The following is a 10,188-nucleotide window of genomic DNA, read 5'->3' as shown; positions in this document are numbered from 1 at the left end:
GCTCCGGGTTAGAGCCCAAAACATGCCGCTTCTATGATGAACTGCATGCCATTTTAGGGGTTCAGCCACCACTATCCCAGCCATGTTGTTTGACTCCTTCAATGGGGAGGGAGGCAACATGGAAGCAGGTTTTGGGGACGAGAAAGATGATAGCTCACAGCAAGCAAGCGGAGAAACCGGTTTTCCCGACAGCCAGGAACTGTTTCTCACCCTGGACCTGGAGCCAGTACCCCCCGAACCCACCCAAGGCTGTCTCCCGGACCCGCCAGGCGGAGAAGGGACCTCTGGTGAGTGTATCTTTTAAAATATTATACATGGTTTAAAAGCAAGCATGTTTAATGATTGATTTGCCCTGGCATTGGCGGCTGTCCTGGATGTATTCCCAAAGCCTTTGCAAAAAGTTTCTGGGGAGGGCAGCCTTATTCCATCCACCATGGTAGGACACTTTACCACTCCAGGCCAGTAGCATGTACTCAGGAATCTGTAGAACAAAGCATTGCAGTGTATGTTTGCTGGCGTTCAAACAACATCCGTTCTTTATCTCTCTGTGTTATCCTCAGGAGAGTGATATCATTCATGGTCACCTGGTTGAAATAGGGTGCTTTTCTTAAGGGGACATTCAGAGATGCCCGTTCCTGCTGGGCTGTTTGCCTGTGGCTGAACAGAAATGTTCCCCGCTGTTAGCCACTGGGAGGGTGGAGGGGCTAACCACGTGCTGGGGGGGAGGCAAAATGCGACCTTGGAACGAAAGCACATGTGCTATGGATGTAATGTTAACAGCAAGGTTTACCGTGAAAGAGTGTACCCATTGTTCTATAAAATGTGTCTTTTTAAATACCACTGTCCCTTTTTTTTTCTCCACCAGCTGCATGTGTTTCAAGGATCACGGGATCTTCTCCTTCCCAGAGGCTAGCGAAGACCAGAAGGCAAAAAAAACGCACTCGCGATGAAATGTTCTCCGAGCACATGCTGTCCTCCCACACTGACAGAGCACAGACAAATGCGTGGAGGCAGACAATGTCAGAGTGCAGGAAAGCACAAAATGACCGGGAGGAGAGGTGGTGGGCTGAAGAAAGTAAGTGGCGGGCTGAAGAGAGGGCTGAAGCTGAAAGGTGGCGGCAGCATAATGAGAGGAGGCAGGATTCAATGCTGAGGCTGCTGGAGGATCAAACTAATATGCTCCAGCATATGGTTGAGCTGCAGGAAAGGCTGCAGGAGCACAGACCGCCGCTACAGCCCCTGTGTAACCAACCGCCCACCTCCCCAAGTTCCATAGCCTCCTCACCCAGACGCCCGAGAACACGGTGGGGTGGGGGCCTCCGGCCACCCAGCCACTCCACCCCAGAGGATTGCCGAAGCAACAGAAGGCTGGCATTCAATAAATTTTAAAGTTTTAAACTTTTAAAGTGCTGTGTGGCCTTGTCCTTCCGCCCTCCACCACCCCTCCTTGTGCTTTTCTCCTCCACCAGCCCTCCTGGGCTACCTTGGTAGTTGTCCCCCTCTTTGTGTGATGAATGAATAAAGAATGCATGAATGTGAAGCAACAATGACTTTATTGCCTCTGCAAGTGGTGATCAAAGGGAGGATGGGAGGGTGGTTAGCTTACAGGGAAGTAGAGTGAACTAAGGGGCCGGGGGTTTCATCAAGGAGAAACAAACAGAACTTTCACACTGTAGCCTGGCCAGTCATGAAACTGGTTTTCAAAGCTTCTCTGATGTGCACCGCGCCCTCCTGTGCTCTTCTAACCGCCCTGATATCTGGCTGCGCATAACCAGCAGCCAGGTGATTTGCCTCAACCTCCCACCCCGCAGTAAGGAAATTGATTTTAAGAGCCCTTTAAGTCAAAAAAAAGGGCTTTGTCCTGTGGACGGATGCAGGGTTAAATCGATTTAACGCTGCTAAATTCGACCTCAACTCCTAGTGTAGACCAGGGCTATGAAATCAAGGGGGAGCTTTTCAAAGGAACAAATGGAAGTTAAGGCCTAACTCTCAATGACTTTCATGGACAATTACGTACCTAACTGCCATTTGTGCCTTTGTCTTTCCCGAAGATAAGGGGCCACAGCCTGAACTAATGATATCAATCAGCTATGGTGATTTACACCAGCTGAGGATCATACAACATTGGTGAGATATAACTTTTACTCGGGTGTTGCAATTTTACCCTTTTCTTAATATCAAATGGAGGTATCCAAAACCAATGCTATAGTCTCAACCCCCTTCTGCCTTCCATCTGTGGCCATTCCCACAGAGCCAAAGGGACAGAATGTTAGCTTAAAAAAGCCAGCTCTGATTTCCCTAAACAAGGGGTATCCTTGGCTGGTATGAAGCCAGCAACAAGATGGTATAAAGCCAGCATAGTGGAACTGACCCTTGCTAGCCCCAACATGGCAAGAATTCAGCCTTCCCGGGCCCATGTCTCTGGTGCACTGAGCACTGCTCCAGTGCATCTAATGATCTGGCCTTCTATTTTGGCAACTCAGAAAGCTCATAGGAATTTCAGAAGTAGTGTGTTCATAAACCATACGGTTGGAAGGGACCCAAGGGTCATCCAGTCTAACCCCTGCTAAGATGCAGAATTTGTTAGGTCTTATCTGTAAAATCTAATGTGTTGGTCTGTACAAAACCAGAATTCCCCAAATTAACTTTAGACTAGGCTTGTGCTGGTCACACTTGAAATGATCTGTCTTTGGATTTGAGCATCTTCTGTATCTGGAACTTGAATGCCTTGCTGCTTAGTGGCATTCACAACCACAAGTGAGGTGCCTAGGGTTGGATTCACAAAAGGATTTAGGTGCCTAACTCTGACTGACTTCAATGGGAGTTAGGTGCCTAAACACCTTTGTGAATCCTAAGCACCCAAGTTCCCCATATAATGCAGAAGAACAGTTAAGCGCCTAAAAATGGGATTCACAGAAACTAGGAAGCTGAGCTGGGGAGCCAGCTAAGTTTTCCAAATAGGAAATGCAAAGGTGGAGAGGGTGTGACCTAAGCTCCAGCTATCAAAGTGGGAAGTTAGGCACCTACTGCTGGGGTGGAGGGAGGTAGGCACCGCTCTCTCCACTTAGGATTTGCAAACACAAACCCTTCCTTGAAGTTAGGCCCTTAAGCCCAGGTAGTGGGTTTTCACAAATAAACGGAGGAGGAGGAGACCCATGTATAACCTTTAGCTCACTGGAGCAAGGGCCCTGGAACCCAGGGCCGGATTAACTTTCTGTGGGCCCGGCGCCAAACATATTTGAGCCCCCCCCGGGAATGATTGTAAAAGGGGCTGGGGGTAAACTGCAAGCACAGCAGGGCTGGGGAGGGGGTAAAGAGGATCCTGCCCCTGCCCACAAAGGGCGGGCACCTACCTGGTTCTAGCCCATTCGCTTCATTTCTCTCTGCACTGAGCTGCCCTGCAGCACCAGGACAGCTTCCAGCCCTCTGGGGTGGGTGTTGGGAGTGGAAGGAGCGGAGGCTAATGTGGTTACTCCTATAACTCAGGTCCTGTTTTCTACTGGAGTTTCCAGTCTAAAACTGGATACCTTGCAACAGGGCTGCCAGAAAATCCTGACGGGGAGGAGCAAGCAATCATTTTTAAAAGTGAACAGGCTCAGCCTTAAGCCGGGGGAGGGGGAAGCAAATGGTGGGTGGGCTCGGGAGTGGAGAGGCGCTCCTACTGGGACCCAGGAAGTGCGAAAGGGTTTCCCCCCCCCAGCTTAAAGGAAGCCCAGTGATTTTGGGGGACAACTAATAAAATAACAGGGACAGGAGTGTGGTCAAATGGTCAAACAAAGGGAACCTGACGGGGACACCGAGCACAGAACCCCAGACAGCACCCACTGCTCCTCGAAGGCGTCAAGAGAGTCAGTGGATGCTGCCTAGAGGAACTCTGCCTGGATATGTGAACGGACAGAGGATCAGAAATAGGCCCCACAGTCACAGGAGTCTCCATCGGCCAACCTCCTCTCCCTGGTTTTATAGATGGCCATTTTAGCCAGGGCCAGGCGGAGGTTGACCAGGAGATCTCATGGCTGTGTGGGGGCCACGGACAGGGAGTGCATAGATAAGGAGGTGAGGGAAAAAAGTGTAGCCAGAAACGTAACAAAATATTTGTGAGGAGCCGGAATAGGGGCTGCAACCTGGCGCACTCCAAGTAAACATGTGCCAGGGGCTCCCTCACGCCACAGAAGGGGCAGGTGTCCGGGACTGGGTAAACCATGCCAAATACATGCCTGTGCTCACGGCCCCATGAAGGAGCCGCCAACTGATATCCCCGGTGGGCCTCAGGACCAGGGTAGAGTACAGGCTGGCCCACTGGGGTTCCTCACCCTCTAAAAGTGTCAGGAGGTCTCGCCACTTTGTGTCGGGGCAGGATGCAAGGGTGAGGAAGTGAAGGGTGTGGAGCACAATCGTGTATAGATGTTTCCTTGGCACGGTCTGGAAACGAACTGGCTGCAAGTCATGCAGCCGGCTCACAGTGAAGGGGTACAAGGGGGGGGCGTTTGGGTCCATGGGGCAGGGGCCTGATGAAAAGGTCCGGAGGGCCTGGGGTGGAGAGTGGGCGGCCCTCACTTCCTGAAGTACACACTGCGGACTACGACGTTTCTGGAGAGCCCCATGCACCAAGCAAGCGTCAGGGGATCCAGCCAGTCTCCCTGGTCATAGTTCAGGCAGTCTCTGACTCTGGTGACTTCTGCCAGGACCAACCTGGAGAGGAGCTAGTAGGCAGGGCCATGTCTGCTGTACTGCCCAGGTAGGTTGGAGACTGTGGGGGTCAGTCAACACAGTGTCCCCAGCCCAGGTGACATGACAGCCAGTGGTAGATTTAGAGTTAGTGCCCCCCCGCAGCCTTGCTCAGCTTCATTTTTGGGGCCCCCTCCTTGGGACCCAGCCAAGAAAAAGAACATTCGCTCTTCTCCCCGCACCCCGCCGCTCCCCCCCCCATTTTTCATTCTTTTTTTCTTCATCCTCCTCCTGTAAGTAATAGGAAATGGAAATAAAGTGTACCTTGATTGTTCTTGTAGTCTAACTTACTTTTCCACAGAGCACCTGAAAATCGCGGAGGGTCTCGACGGACACGTAATGATCTTTCCAAATATTGTTTGTACCGTTAGCTAACGAGTGTCAAGTGCTTTGGAGAAGAGCACTGTATTAAAAGAACGCTGGGGTCCGGCCAGGAGCTAGGGGGAGGGAGGGGGCTCAGGGTTGGGGTGCGGAGTGCTTACCTGGGGCAGCTCCTGTTTGGGGTGAGGGGCGCAGGTGGGAATGGGGTGTGTGTGTGCAGGAGCGCCCATTGGGGATGTGGGGGGGTGGGGGTGCAGGAGTCGGGGCACGGGGTTGTGGGGGGATGGGTATCTATGGGGGGGGTGCAAGAGTCAGGGCAGGGGAGGTGTGAGGGGTTGCAGGGGGGGTGCCGGGGTCAGGCCAGAGGGCCGGGGCTGGGGTCATGGGGGTGCTCATGGCAGGGGGCTGGAGGGGTTATGCCCCCATTCCACCCCCTTCTCCAAGGCCCTGCCCCCCACCGCTTCTCCTCCTCCTTGCTGGAGCAGCAAGTGTGCCGCTCTTCCCCCTCCCTCCAACAAACAGCTGCTCGGCGGAAGGGGGCGGGGTGGGAACGTAGCACGCTGGGGGGAAGAGGCTTGGGGGGGGAGCTTAGCTGCTGGTGGAGCCTGCCCTGCTGCAGCAGGAGCCAGCAGCATCTGCCCCCACAGGAGAGAGCGGGTGGGGGGCAGGGGGGGGAGACGAGCAGGTGCCAGTGGCACCATGGTAAATCCAGTACTGCTGGAACCTCTCTCTCCCACTTAGGGCTGTGCCCTAACCACTAGGTTATACAGCCATTCTCACTCTTTCTGCCCCAATTCAATGTACCTATTGATACAGCTGAGCAGCTCCAGCAACGGTTGGGCACTCCCCTGGGAGAGCTAAGTTCAACTTGACCGCATGCAGAGGGGGCCTCCTACATCCTGGGTGAGCGCTCTAACCAGTCAGCTAAAAGTTGAAAGCATGCCACCACCTACTTTGCCTGTTTTAGAGGGGCTCTGACCACACCTACCAGCTTGGGCCCAAGATGCGGGGAGCTGTCATTTGTGACTCCTGCTGCTCAGCGATGTCAAGGCTGAAGTGGCTGGACCCATCCCTACCTGCTGAAATTTAGGTATCTTAGGATTTTTTAAAGGCAGAAACATAGGTACCAAGGCCTGAATCCACAAAGGAAACTTTTATCTTGAAATCATAGCCCCCCCGCAAGTGACGTTAGGCACCTAAAGGGTGAGGTGAGTGTTTTGTGGATCACTGTGCAGATGAAGCCTGGCACCTAAATACCTTTGTAGCTCTGTGCCCTATGCACTTTAGCACAGGTGCCAACTTTTCAAACTGCCGGGGGCTGGGAGGGGGGGTTCGATCCCCAGCTCTGCTCCAGGTCCTGCCCCGACTCCACGCCTTCCCCCAAGGCCCCACCTCCGCCCTGCCTCTTCCTACCCCTGCCCCACCCCACCTCTTCCAGCCCAATTCTGCCCCTTTCCCCGGAGCACACTGTGTCCCCGTTCCTTCCTCAACCCAGCCTCCCTGAATGCCACAAAACACCTTTGCAGTGGGCAGGAGGCACGGGAGGGAGCGGGGGAGGCACTGATCCGCTGGGCGGCCAGTGGGTGGGAGCTGATGGGGGGGCTGCCAGCATTTTTTTCCCCATGGGTGCTCCAGCCCCGGAGCACTCACGGAGTCAGCGCCGATGCACGTTTGAGTTTGACCAGGGGTTTGTGAATGCCAGTGGTGTCTAAATGTTGGCCTTAGCCAGGGACACCCCAGAACTTCTTCACATGGCAGGCACAGTCCCTCTGGCTGTTGCAGCTCAAAGTTTCTTCTCCAGCAAAACGCCTGCTTGGAGCAAGGAAACAAAACAGAGTCCCCCACCACGAATGGCGCAGGGCCAAAGCATGGCAGCGGCCAAGCCCAGTGCCGGGGGAGCTGGCAAGCTCCTAAGTGTCACCACCAAAACCTGCGGCGTCATATCCACTGCAGCCGCTGGCCCCAGTACCTCACCCACTGTGCTATGGTCAGCCTTCACCTTCCAGCCCAGCCCACCCAGGTGCAGCGTTACTCGCCATCGCTGCGCTGCCCTGCCGGGCTGAGCATGCCTCGGTACAGCTGAAACTGCTGCCCTGACAGTTGTATGCAACCACGTGTAACGTGTGTATCGCTGCAGGCCCCATTGGCCTTGAAGTGACAGTCAGGTGCCTAAGTCCCTTTGTGCATCTGCCCCAAGGCTCAGATTCCACAGCGCACATTAAGCACACCCTCACGTTCTGTTGCAGTCAAGGAGTGTAAGCATGTGCCTTGATTGCCTAAACTTTAGCCAGTGAACTGTCTGCCTGTGAAGCATACATGTAGCTACAAGCTAAGGCCTGTTCAAGAAGCAGTTGCATACACTGGAAGAGTCTGAGCAATGTAAGCGGAAACTTCTCCCCCAGAGAGAAATGTAAATTCACTGCCTTAGTGATTAGTAATGCTCTAAACAGGGTGGGCAAACTTTTTGGCCTGAGGGCCACACCAGGGTTGCTAAATGGTATGGAGGGCCAGGTAGGGAAGGCTGTGACTCCCCAGACAGCCTGGTCCCCCCGCCCCCTCCCACTTCCCGCCCCCTCAGAACTCCCAACCCATCCAAGCCTCCTGCTCCTTGTCCCCTGACCAACCCCTCCCGGGACCCCATCCCCTATTTAAGCCCCCCTGCTCCTTGTCACCGACCGACCTGACCACCCCCGCCACCCCTGACCCATCCACCCTGCTTCTTGTCCCCTGACCGCCCCCTCCTGGGACCCCCGCATCCCTAACTGCCCCCCAGGACCCTACACCCTATCCACCCCCCCCCCACCTCTCGACCCCCCATGACCCCACCCCCAATCAACGCCCCCCCCCCCGCTCCTTGTATCCTGACCGCCCCCTTCCCCAAACCTCCGCCCCATCTGACCGCCCCATCCCATCCCCTGATAGGCCCCTGGGACCTCCTGCTCCCCCTTCCCCCCACCCATTTATCAGGCTGCTCAGAGCAGCAGGACAGGCTTGTTGGAAAGCCTAGAAGGTGGGTGGGCGCAAGCCGCGCTGCCCACGTGGCAGTGTAACTGCCGGGGGGGGGGGGCGGTGGCCAGCAGGGGAGGGGCCGGGGACTAGCCTCCCCAGCCAGGAGCTCAGGGGCCGGGCAGCATGGTCCTGTGGCCGGATGTGGCCTGCGGGCCATAGTTTGCCCACCTCTGCTCTAAAAGCTACTGTGTGTGTCTCAGTTTGTTCCTTACTAATATACCGTGCGTCGATGTGTGTGTGTTTTCTTGTGGAACACACCACTCCATTGTAGCTAAAGGTTATTAGTCTACTGGGTCCTCCGAGAAGGATGTGGAGTAGCCTGCCTGCACTATATGGGGATATCTACACCGCAGTTAAACACCAGTGGCTGCCCTCTGACAGCTGACTCAGGGTCAGGCTGCAGGGCTATAAACCTGTGGTGTAGTTATTTGGGCTTGGGCTGGAACCTAAGCTCTGGGACCCTCTTCCCCTAGTAGGGCCCCAGAGTGTGGGCTGCAGCCCACGTCCAACAGTCCACACTGCAATTTTACAGCCCTGCAGCACAAACCCTGCCAGCCCAAGTCAGCTGATGTGGGCCAGCAGCAGGTGTTTAATTGCAGCAAAGATATACTTTAGGTGAGCACACAGCTGATCTCTAACTTTAATACATTTATTCTAGCAAATTTGCACAGCATGAAGTCTTTTGAAAGTATCTTGTTGGCTTTACTTTTGTCTGAATTGAAAAGAAATGTAGCTGATTTCAGGTAACTGTAAATGATGTCTGAAATATAAAATGGAACTAGGTTTTTGTGAGAGCCTGAGCTTCCCTCCCCCCCGCCCCTCCTGCTTGATATATTCAAATCTTTAAGAGCTGCTCCTGGACAAGAAAGGAACATTTTGTTTCTGAGAGTTGTTGCAGTATGGATTTGTGAGAGAGGATTTTAATCTTCAGTTAGTTTTCTCAGATAGCAATAGTCAGATGTTACAGCGATCTCTAGGATTGTTTGCAGATTCTATTTTCAGGTAAAGTCTAATTATAAACAAAAATTTGAAAGTAGCCGGGGGTTGGAATTTACAAGACTATAAACCAGAAGCACTTGAATACTATGATGATGCACTCTATAGAAATGCTTATAAATAAACTGTTAGAAATGCTTTAGCCAAACACACTGGCTTACAACGCAGGGAGATGGACTATATCAGGATAATCAATTATTTTTTTTTGTCAAGGTCCAGACTTGTATAGCCAAGGTCCAGACTCCAAAGAAAATAATACAAAATAGTAACAATAATGACAAAAAGTAAATAAAAAGTTTGGTGGTTAGTTGAAAAGCGGCTGGTGGTCCGGATTTGGCTTCCAGTTCACCTATTGGCTACCCCTGAACTAGATAATGGGCAAAGGCCCTTCCAACTCGATTAGGAATAATTGTTAGCCTACATGTAGGTCCCATTTAAGTCAGTGGGAGACTTTATCCTGCCTTTAATGAGAGTTGGATCAGATGCTATGTCCACATCAATCCATTTCCATGTTTATTATTTTGTAGGAATAATTTTCCTGTAAAGTTAAAATGAGCTCCCATCATGGAATATTTTTATTCCGTCTTCATGTGCTTGCCCAACTGGTTACCATCTCCCATCCTATCTCACCCCTTTCAGTGGTCTGCTTTCTATAGCCCCCTCAGTGTGCCAAGCCTTTCCCCCATCCTTCAGCAAATCCCAATTCAGTCTATTAAATATGCTGGAGGAAATAAATTCCTATCATCTCATATCCTTTGGCCGTCCTATACCTTGCACTACTTAACTGTGGTTTTCTCTCGCTCTCTGTGTTACTGCCTACATCTTGCTTGTGCTGTTGCACTTTCATTAGAGTACTGACATGGCCATCGAAAACACAGGTAATTTAATTTGGGATGTCTGATTGTAGCATTAAAAGGCGCTGGTGATTCCAGGTACTTGAATTAGACTATAATGTTCTGAATGTAGGTGATAGAAATATTAGCCAAATGCAGAAGGTAATGGTCTCAGATCAGTAAAACACCCATTAAGTTCTAATGGCTGAGCCTTTCCTCTTCCTTAGCCACTCCAAGGGCCAGAGCCTGGCTTAGGCTCAGACCTCTCTATGCCACTGCAGCAGCGAAAATGGATTTAAAA

The sequence above is a fragment of the Lepidochelys olivacea genome (genome assembly GCF_965140295.1).
Source record: "Lepidochelys olivacea isolate rLepOli2 genome assembly, chromosome: 5".
NCBI classification, from domain to species: Eukaryota; Metazoa; Chordata; order Testudines; family Cheloniidae; genus Lepidochelys; species Lepidochelys olivacea.
Note: the sequence above shows the minus strand (reverse complement) of the source record.